The 11204-nt window shown below is 47.3% G+C and overlaps 1 pseudogene; it reads left to right on the forward strand.

The window, feature by feature from the left end:
* Positions 1-267: 267 nt before the first annotated feature.
* LOC116883910 lies at positions 268-1008 on the forward strand (annotated as a pseudogene).
* The last annotated feature ends 10196 nt before the right edge of the window (positions 1009-11204 follow it).

Here is an 11204-nt window from a genome sequence, read left to right on the forward strand (position 1 = left end):
ACAGAGCAAAAAGCATTAAGAAGTAAAAGTGACATGGAATTTCATGAAACATGAAAAAGATAGGAAAACATGAGAATGAGCAAACGAATTAGAATTTTCAGATGTTCAATGAATTTCATGCATTTCCCCAAGTTTATGGTAGATGTGCAAACCTGAAGGCACAAGAAGAGCTAATGGAAATAAGACGTGCTTTCTGCACTGCCCGGGGGTGGGTCCGTACTGCATTGTTCTTGGTTCTCATCATAACTTAAAAGGGAAACTTACACAATGTCCGAAGCCCTTGACGTCCTGCAGATGAAGGCGGAGGATGTCCTCAAATTCCTTGCTGCAGGAACCCACTTAGGTGGCACCAACCTTGACTGTCAGATGGAGCAGTGCATCTACAGAAGGAAAAGTGACAGTGTCTACACCATAATCCGAAGAGGACCTGGGAGAAGCCGCTGCTCACAGCTTGTGCTGTTGTTGCCATTGAGAACCCTGCTGATGTCAGCGTCATCTCCTCCAGGAACACTGGCCCGCGCGCGAGTGAGCGACCTGTGCTGAAGTTTGCTGCTGCTACAGCAGCCACTCCAATTGCTGGCTGCTTCACACCTGGGACCTTCACTAACCAGATCCAAGCAGCCTTCAGGGAGTCAGGGCTTCTAGTGGTGATTGATCCCCGGACTGACCACCAGGCCCTCCCAGAGGCCTCTTAAGTCAGCCTGTCCGCCATTGCTCTGTGTTAACACTGATTCTCCCCTGCGCTATGTGGACATTGCCATCCCATGCAACAACAAGGGAGCTCACTCAGTGGGTCTGATGTGGTGGATGCTGGCTTGGGAAGTACTCTGCATGAGAGGAACTATCTCCTGTGAGCACCCATAGGAGGTTAAGCCTGATTTTTACTTCTACAGAGACCCAGAGGAAATTGAGAAGGAGGAGCAGGCTGCTGCCGAGAAGGCTGTGACCAAGGAGGAATTCCAGGGTGAATGGGCCGCACCAGCACCTGAGAAAGGAATGAAGAAGGAGGAAGAAGCAGAAGCAGAAAGAAGAGGAGGAAGAGGAGGAGGAGGAGGAGGAGAAGGAAGAGGAGGAAGAGGATGAAGAGGAGGAAGAGGAGGAGGAAGAGGAAGAGGAGGAGAAACAGGAGGAGGAGGAGGAAGTGGTGGTGGGAAGAGGAGGAGGAGGAGGAGGAGGAGAAAGAGGAGGAGGAGGAGGAGGAGGAGGAGGAGGAGGAGGAGGAGGAGGAGGAGGAGGACCACCACCACCACCACCACAACAACGAACTCCCCAGAGGCCCGTCCAAGCATCAGCCACCAGAGAGTGACTCAGCGTTGGGTACAAACACTGAAGATGTGGACAGCATTGTTTTCCTTCTCTCCTGCCTGTCCTTCCTCTCTGTCCTCAGACATCCAGGATAACACGGTGGCCGCCAGCACTTACATTGTTATACACACTTCCTGGCCTTTCCTGAATAGCATTTCCAGCACTTTATTTGTAGAGTTCTTATTTTTACTTATTTTTCACTTTTAAGTTCAGGGCAATTTCTTGTGAATCCTAGCATGGTTCTGGGATCAGCTAAAAGTCCCATAGGTCATCGGTTGAAGCACAGTGGGCAGGGTACCCTTTGTCTTCCTGAACTTTGGGGAGCAATTCTACCTGCTGCAACTCCCCTCACTTCTTGTTTTATAGAGGAGGTGCATAGAGGCTCTGCCTCCTCCATTATACCCCGATCCCAGCACCGTAAGGGTCCCACCCAGGACAGGGAAATCAAGGCCAGCAGAGACATAGGAACCTCATGGCATGTGAGAAATCAAGGCCACGAAGAGGCGATGACCCTGGAAGCCAGTCTTTCTGGTGTTAACCCACAAGCAGCCACTACGGCCTTCCTGACATGAGCACAGGGTAGCCTTTATGCTGTGGATCCCTCCTCTCTGGGTTTCCACGCCCAGGGCATGTGAACAAACAGGCAAAGACCAGAGGGGTGAGAGGAGTCTTAACGCTGGGCGGCCCCTCTAGGGCGGCAGAGGCTCTGGAGAGGCCAGTATTTTCTGTTCTAAATCTGGACTAAGGGAGACAGTTATTTTTAGGAAGTAAATGGTAATGATTAGACTTTTAAGATTTAAGTATTCATTTAGTCATAAAAGCTGAAGTCACATGATACAAAAAAAATAGTCTTTTCCTCCCGGTGATGACAGGGTCCTTTCAAGAGCAGTGATTGTCCTTATGAATGCGATCAGACCTCCACCCCAGGGTCCCAGAAAGAAAGGGCAGCAGCTGACGTCACCGTCCTGCTTGAAGGAGGCTACTGCTCTGTGACTAAGGGCATGCTGCCACTCCCAAGGTTCTCCTCCTCACTGTGACCCTGCGTCTCCCCGGCTCCTCCTGACATTGCTCTCCCTGACCGTGAGGAAAACACGAAGGAGCTGTGCACTGTATTTGCAGGAGCAGACTCGAAGCATCAGGGGATGCTGTGTGTTGTTAGGCCGTGAAAACAGCTGGGTGTTTATGAGTCTCAAAACTCTGAAGCTCTGCCGGGGCAATGAAGTCATCTGAAGAGCATCGCCAGTTCCAGTTGGCTGAAATAATTAGTCCGAAAGGGAGCCATGATGTGGGGGATAAAAAAAGAAAACAAACAGTTTAATTTGAGGAATCTGCCTTGGGGTGTGCAAAAGCCCCATAATTACATGCCGTCAGCCCTGTTTGGAAGCAGTTCCAGGCGTGGGTGTGAGGACATGGCGTGTTGGGGGGCTCAGAGAGAAGGAAGTTTCTGCAGAGGTATACAGGCATCAGGGACTTCCTGAGGAGAGCAGTGTGAGAAGCTGTGAGGTCCGGCTTCTCATCCCACCACTCACCGAATTAAGATTCACTTTACACTCAGGCATCGCTGGCCAGGTAGACTGGTTTGAAAGCGTGTGCCTTCTTAATGCAGGCAAGATTGCTATAATGATGTGCCAAGAGTCATAAATAATTCACGGGGAGCCTCAGAAGGCTGCCTCTAGTGTGAATAGCCAAGTAAGAAGCTAGCCTCCGGAGAAAGTTTATGAGGATCTTAGGCTCAGCAAACAGGTTGGGCCCTGAAGGCAAGTAAGCCATGGGAGGACCTATGCAGGCAAGAGATGTTTGGTGGTGTGGGAGAGAGGTAGACATGTTGAGGCCCTACTTGTCTGTGCCCTAGTTAGTGAAGGCCCTAAGGAGAAGTGAGGGACTTGGGTGCTAGCTGGCCATACATGATGAGCTCCTTAATTTTTATTATCAACTTGACACAAACCAGAGTCACCTGAGATGAGCAAATGGTAATTTAAGAGTTTGTCTCAATCAACTGGCCAAGGGCCATGTCTGAGAGAAATCGGTTTAATTTTTTTCCTTTTATTTATTTTAATATAGTGTTTTTATTAATTCTTTGAGACTTGATGATTAATGTGGGAAGGGCTGGCCCACTGTTGGCAGCACTGTCCCTGGGCAGGTGGGCCTTGGTTATCTAAGGAAGTCTACCGAGCATCGATCAGTGAGCTACTTTTGACCCTGCTTGAGTTCCTGTCCTGACTTCCCTCAGTGATGAACCTGGAAATGGAAGCTGAAATAAACCCTTTCCTCCCAAGTATCTCCTGATCATAGTATTTATTATAGCCACAGAAAGCAAATTAGAACATATGAATTAGCAGGGTTGTGGGGTAAGATTTGTGGAGACAGACGAGTGAACGAAGGACGACCAGGGCAGGGCGGTAGATGAAATCACCTGAAGGGAATGGTACAAAGAACCAGGCAATGGCATAGAGGTTTCTCCCACTAGGGAGAGTCACCATCTTGGATATCTGGAAGATTCTCTACAGTCAAATCCACAGTGAGAAATGTCTGAAAAGCCCCCACTTAGATCCACAGTGAGGAGTACCTAGGGGGTCTCTCCTCCAGTAAAAAAAAAAAAAAAAGGACATTTGAGAATGTCCCGTCAGAGTCACATTGAGGGATATATCAACATCCCTCTAGAGACAGAGTCACAGGGAAGGGTACCTGGGAGTCCATCCTGAGTTGGAGCCACTCTAAGATACATCTGGGGGTGACTCACCAGTCACAGCCACAGCACCTCAGTGAGGGACATTTTGAGATTTCTCTTGAGTCACAGCCATCATGAGGGATGGCCAGGATGCGTTGTCTGACCTCTGGACTCAGCCATCAAGCAAGCAACCTGACATTACCTTCTTCATGTTTCCTGATGATGGATTGGTAATTCAGGATATGTTGTGTGTGGCTATTAGGTAATGTCCAGGTCTTGGAATGTCTTTAGTGGGCATTCCTCATCATATCCTCTGAGCTCCATAGGGTTCTTGAGGAAAACTGGGCATCTCAGCTGAGGAGTCACTGTATCCATTTGCCCCCAAACCCTTAGGATTTTCTGATATCACTATTTTCTGTTCAGCTGATGATGAGCTTAGGTACACTTTTCAGTTCAGTGCCTGGAATTTTCTAGAATTGTGAGAACCAGATAACAGATGGTGAACTCCCAGTGAGCCTCTGGGAGGCCACACACTTTCTAGAGGGAGGGCAAGTAATACAGACAGGTGGAAAGTGAAAGAAGACAGCCTTCCCCTACATCTAGCCCCCACCCAAGCCAATCTGGCTAAAACCGAGTGCAAATGCAGCCAATGCTAAGGGGAGTGATCCAGTCTTCCCAGATACCCATTGACAAGGGGGAGTTAGGATCCCTAAGGCAAGTTGCTAATATTTCCTAGATGGTGCATCCTAGACCTGAAACTGCAGGGTGAATTCCAATGTACCTTAGAGAGCTGAGCATGGCTACCCACCTTCAGTGGTGTAGCAGGAGGATGGCAAGAGGGTGAGGAATATGTTCTCATTCTCTCCTTCATACTAACAGATAATTAAGATACAAAGTTAATCGGTCATTAGAAAAATGAAGAGTAAGCCTTGGGTCTCTCCCCTCACGTGACTGTAAGAAAGAATATACGTGAGATGTGTTCATATTTCTGTTCCTTGGTGTAGCCAGGAACTGTGGGTGCCTCTGCATTTGTAGAATAAGCAGTGCGGGCTCTCAGCAAGAGGCAGACTGCATAGCCTACCACAAGTGAACTGTAGTGGACTCAGGCTCACTGCAGTCCTGTGATTGGGTCAGAACCACGAGTTGTGTGATACTGTGAAGGAGTGAGATACTGAGAACCTCGAGGTTCTGTGTATGAGGTTTGAGACACAATACTATCCTATCCGTGAGCTGTGAGGGACTATGAATTCAGGGCTCCAGACCTGCCCACCTCTGAAGTCACTGGAAGACATATCTAGAGAGGTATTTAGGTCTTGGCACCATTTACCAGTGGCGGGATTTGGAAAACTACAGAATTTCCTTAACCCACAGAATCCAAATCTGTAAAGGGCCGCACCACAGAGCCATGGAAGGCTTAGTCCCTTGAGCTGAAGTTTCTTCAGGAACAAATGATGGGCATTTTCTCATTTGCGTGGAAGGGAGAGACAATGATAAATGTGATTTGATAATGGTGTGCAAAACAGGATTCCCAACCTTCGTCTTTATCTCCTTTCCCACTTTGTGGGTTTGATGGAGCTTCCTGTTCCCAACTTGATAACACATTGAGCTCTTTTCCTTTCTCAATCTCTCTTTTGTCCTAATTAGCTTTAACTGTCAACTGACACAGCCTGGAGTCATCAAAAAGCAAGTCTCAGTTGAGGGACTATCTAGATCAGATTTGCCAGTGGACCTGTATCGAAATAGTATTTTGATACTTTTGATATTTGATGTAGGAGGACCCAACCCTTTGTGGGCGGTACCATTCCCTGTGCGAGCAGTTTTGAAGTTTGAAGTTTGATGCTGTGGGCCTGTTCCTGTGTTGTTGATATCCTTCCTCCTAAGTCCAATGGGGGGGAGAGAGAGAGAGAGAGAGAGAGAGAGAGAGAGAGAGAGAGAGAGAGAGAGAGAGAGAGAGAGAGGAAGATTATAGGGTTAGGGAGATTCTAACCTGTGGTAAGTCCTTTTCTCTCCAAATGCTCTGAGATCCCACAAACTTTAGGAACAACCAAATATGGAGCCCCTTTCAGTTGTATTCTTTCTTTCTGCTGGTGCTTTGTGCAATGGTGAACAGAAGAGAAGGAGGAAGTTCTTGCTTGGATCTGAGGTATTAGAGATGGGGCCTGGCTTTGGGGTCTCTGCATTACTTTGATTCATACGGGAAGATGGAAATTTTGGCAACAGAAGGGCTTCTAGGAGGCATAGCCTTGGGAAGTTCCGAAACTCTTCCAGGAGAGTTGGCCCTACTAAGAAATAGTTATTTTGGTAGAAGTAATGGTGGCAGTGGCAGAGGGGGGGATGGGGGGGTAGCTCAGCTTGGCTGGAACATGGGAATCAGGCAGTTCACTGTGGGGCTTTCTAGACCCAACTGAGTCTGGGAGAGAGGTGTGTTCTACAGTATCAGCACCAATTCTAACTGAACAAGGTGGAACATATGGCCAGATAAATGGTTCTTTTGTCCCGCTCTGCTACTTGTGAGAGGTGAGAACTGAAAGACTAGGCTAGGCTTAGTATTTTAGACTCAACAAATTGGGTAGGCAGGTGGAAGTGGTTTCCCAGGAGGCTGGAGAACATGGCAGACACATGACTGTGCCAGAGCATCAGTCCCAGACCCTCCAGATGCCACCCCAAAAGCTGGAATTTGTCAAAATGGTGGGAGCGTTTAAGAGCCTGAGCCCTAATCTATATCATTTGCAGAATTAAATTCCTGAGAAAGCACAAAAGACCCAGGGATGGTAATGATGAAACAAGAATTCATAAGTGGAGCTGGAGAGATGGCTCAGCAGTTAAGAGCACTGACTGCTCTTCCAGAGGTCCTGAGTTCAAATCCCAGCAACCACACTGTGGCTCACAACCATCTGTAATGAGATCCGACGCCCTCTTCTGGTATGTCTGAAGACAGCTACAGTGTACTTACATATAATAAATAAATAAATTTTAAAAATTCATAAGTGATAAAAGAATTCCCTTAGAATCTTGAAGCAGAGACTACTTTAGTCAAGACAGAAAGACGGGTGAGAGAAGGGAGATTAGGAAGTGTGCTGGGTCAGTGTTGCAGGGTATGTAGATGTCATGACTGGTAATGAGTAGAACTGAAGGGTTATTATTGAAGGCAAATAACATACTCTCCTTGGGGTAGGTGACAAGGCCTTTCTACACAATGGAAAGGAAAGGAAGTGGTCAGGAACACCGAGAATGCGCAAAAGCAGAAATGTTAGTGCACACTGTGATCTCACAGGGGCAGCGCATGCAGTGGGAAACTCTTCACCTATCTGACCAGAAGAAATGAAAATGCCTACTGTCGGGCAAGCCATCACTGGTGCATAAACTCTTTCAAGTACTTTTGAAGAAGTGTGAATTGGACCTGTAGCTGGGAAAGAAATGTATTGGTATTAACTGAATTTAAATTATATTGATTCTATGATCCATCCATCCATCCATTTCTTTCTTCAGGATTTACCCTGTGGACATTTAAACAACAGATGGGGTAAGTGAAGAATGGGGCAAATTATCCAGCAGAGAAGCAACACAGGACTGAGGAGATATTGACTTGGGGAAGATGGACCTTCAGATATGTCCCAGAGTAGTGACAATGTGTCCGAGAGGTGTACACAGTGCTTGTGTGGGGTGCTACAGGAACTGGTTGGCCCTCTGTCCTCTTCTAAGTTGCATTCATTACTTTTATGACAACTTAACCCAAGCCAGCTTCATTTCAGAAGAGAAAAACTCAATTGAGAAAAGGCCACCATGAGATTTGCCTGTAAGCAAGTCTGTTAGCCATTTTCCTCATTAACGCTAGATGTGGGAGAGACCAGTCACTGTGGGCGTGCCCCTTCTGGGCAGGTGAGCTTGTGTACTATAAGGAAGTAAGCTGAGCAAGCCATAAGGAATAAGCCAGTTTGGTGATCGGCCCAGAGACTGGCACTATTAGGAGGTGTGGCTTTGTGGAAGAAGCGTGTCACTGTGTGGTGGACTTTGAGACCCTCCTTGTAGCCACCTGGAAGACAGTCTGCTCCTCGTCTTCCTTTGGATGAAGATGCAGAACTCTCAGTTTCTCCTGTGTCATGCCTTCCTGGACACTGCCAGGCTCTCACCTTGATGATGCTGGACTGAACCTGCAAGGCAGCCCTAATTAAATGTTGTCCTTTATAAGAGTTGCCTTGGTCATGGTGTCTGTTCACAGTAGTAAAACCCAAACTAAGACACCAGTAAACTGCATTCCTCCATGGTCTCTGCTTCAGTTCCTGCCTCCAGACTTCTACCTTGTGTTCCTGCCCTGACTTTTCTCAGTGATAGACTATAATCTGTGAGGTGAAATAAACCCCTTCCTTCCCCAGTTGCTTTTGGTCATGGTGTTCATCACAGCCACAGAGACAAAACTAAGACACCAGTGCTGCTGAAAATTCTACCAAAGAACAAAAGAGCATGAAACAGGCTGGAAAAAAGAGGCCAGCAACCAGATACTGGTGAGTGAAGCCTCAGACGACGCAGCTTGCTGGCTCCAAGGTGCACTTTAAACAGTATTCTCTGTGGAGCTCTAAGTGATTGTTAAGTGTAATTAAGTGACAGAGGTTTGTTTGTTCTAATTGTTATTGTTTTTAAATATCAATTTGAAAAAGGCATCCAAACCTTCATTATCAGTGGAAGAGGTACACTAATGTTTTTTATAGAGAGGAAGGCAAAAGTCTGTTTTTACACTTTGCTTTTCAGTTTTGAAATGCACCTGAAGACAGAGCCTAGAAGTGGATATGTTAGGTTTGTGAGAAGGTAGCCAGGACATGGATATTTCTGTGTCAAGATGCAAGCATGTTTCAGCCATGGCCGAGTGTTAAGACGTGCTGCTGTGTAATCTTCATGAAAGACCAGCTCAGGGGCTTGTCCAAGGGCATCTCCTGTGGAGAGATAGTCAAGGCTCTTCTGTTCCAGTTAGAGGAGTGGGCTTCAGCTCCTCAGAGGAGCTCAGGAAAAGTCCCACCCTGCTTGCAGTCCCTGGAGACAGCCACTGACAAATACCTGTAAAGAGTGTAGCTTATGGCTCCCATCACTGAGGGTAAAGGATTCCAGACGAGGCAGCACATAGATAGGGTTGAGGTGTTTCCTCAAGGGGCTCAAGCAGGGGTCCTGGTATAATTTCCCTTATGGGACAGGCGTGTGTTCACAACCAAGAACAAAGGTCCTGCCCCACATGTCAAAGGTCCACACGAGGACTTGCCTGGGAGTGGGGGGGAGAAAGAAGCCTGTGAGTCCTGTGGCTTAGACTCTTAGTCCTTGGATTTCTCATGGGTCTCTCAGGCTTTGGAATACGTCTAGAATGCAGCCTTTCTCCATCTTGGCAATATAGCAGTTCCTGTCCCAGGGAGAGGTTCCTGTTAACAAGGCCTAGCGCAGATAACATCTCTCTGGGTCTATAACCAGGACACAAGCTGTTGGGCAGGGACTGTGGATTACTGGTTCTCAAGCAGTAGCCTGAGTATAGGGCCAGGGAGGCCTCCATACCCTCTTCTAATCTCCTCTTCTACACACGTTTCCTATAGTGACTGAGGTCTGAGCCAGAGCCCTCTTCTTCACTCCTGGTCTCCTTGGCACAGACATTCAGCCTAGAGACCCCCTCCGCCCCAGTTGGCCACACAGCCTGTGTATCTCCTCTCCTGCTGTTCCCTGAGGTCTGTGATCTAGACTTACACTCATCATCTGCTCTCTGCCACTGAGCCCTTCACCTCCGGAAACTAACCTGTGACATTCACATCTCCCTCTGGTCCCCAGTACCATCACCCCATGCCTTGCCAACCTGCTATACTCTGAAGCCCCATGGAGACCCCATCCAAGTCCCACACAGCAGCTTCTTGTCTTCCTTCCTTGGTAGCTTCACATTCATGACGTTTTCATGGCTCTCTTCACTCAGTGGCTTCTGCCATGGGTCTGTCTCATGAACCTCTCACTTGGCAATGCTAGTGGAGTTCACAATCTTGAGCCCTATTGCTCTCAAGGTCTGGCTTCAGCTCATCCGCCCATCCCCATAGTTTCTTCCTCAGGACCCAGGACTGGAAATCCTTGCCCTGTGGGCAGGTAGCTGTGGTCTTACTTGTCCTAGCTCCCTGTTTCTTGAGTTTGTATCCTATCTTTCTACTACATGGGAGAATGCTGTGGCTTTCCCAGAGATACTATATGGAGTTCTGACAGGAGCAGGGTTCTGTATGACCTTGAAGGTAGAGATGGAGGTAGGATAGAGACTGGGACGAGTGCGGTTATAAAGCAACTTTTCCCAGGAAGCTTAAATTTGTGTTGGTGACGACGCAGATCCCACCTCTCAAATATATGGATATGTTGCTCTGGTTTTGTATTGTGGCTCAGTGATGGCTGCATTTTCCAAGTACCTTACCACATGCTCACTTGCCCCCAGAACCCCTCAAAAGTCCTCTGTGTTGGGTTTTACCTTCACTCTTCCAGTCTTCTTTTAACTGGCTGGTCTCTTGCCTCCAGAAGTAACCACCTTGGTGTGACTGCCAATGGAAGAGAGGCCATACCTTGGGGGATTTGGTGTTTTGGGGTGTGTGTGTGTGTGTGTGTGTGTGTGTGTGTGTACCATTCTTCTAGTCTTTCATAGGCCATCAGCCTAAAGACAATTGGTTGAAAGATGCAAATGAGATTAATGACACTGTCCCAGTCACCAGCAATTTCTCAAACATTCTGTTGAAGTAGTGTTCTATTTTCAGAAATGGGAAGATGTCTCCCTGGCTGCTACCACAGCAGCCTCTTGAAGCCTCAGGCCTTGAGCAGGAAAGTAGGTCATTTAGCCTCAGACAATGATCTCGCTAGAGACCAGGAATGGAAAATTCAAGAAACATGTTCATCCAAATGCCTTTTATTCTTGTATTTTTTTTAAAAAAAAAATGGTTTCATTAAAAAGGCAAGGAGAGCTGTTGGCCATTACTTAATTATGTTGTTCAGCACATAATTATTGGATGCATTGACTGTGGCTTACACTGAGTCCTGGGAAAGTTGCACTGTAGTTGGGGAAAGACAGAAGGACAAAGGCAAGCATGCTAAAGTAAACAGCCAAAAAAGAAGATGGGAATAAGACTCAAGAGAAGCACATATATATGCATGAACCAGGATCCTCACATACCCCAGGAGGCTAGAATCTTCTGGATAGGATAGCCTCGAGGAGGAAAATAGTGCCATAAGAATCAAGCTT

Source organism: Rattus rattus, chromosome 14 (assembly GCF_011064425.1).
Source record: "Rattus rattus isolate New Zealand chromosome 14, Rrattus_CSIRO_v1, whole genome shotgun sequence".
NCBI lineage: Eukaryota > Metazoa > Chordata > Mammalia > Rodentia > Muridae > Rattus > Rattus rattus.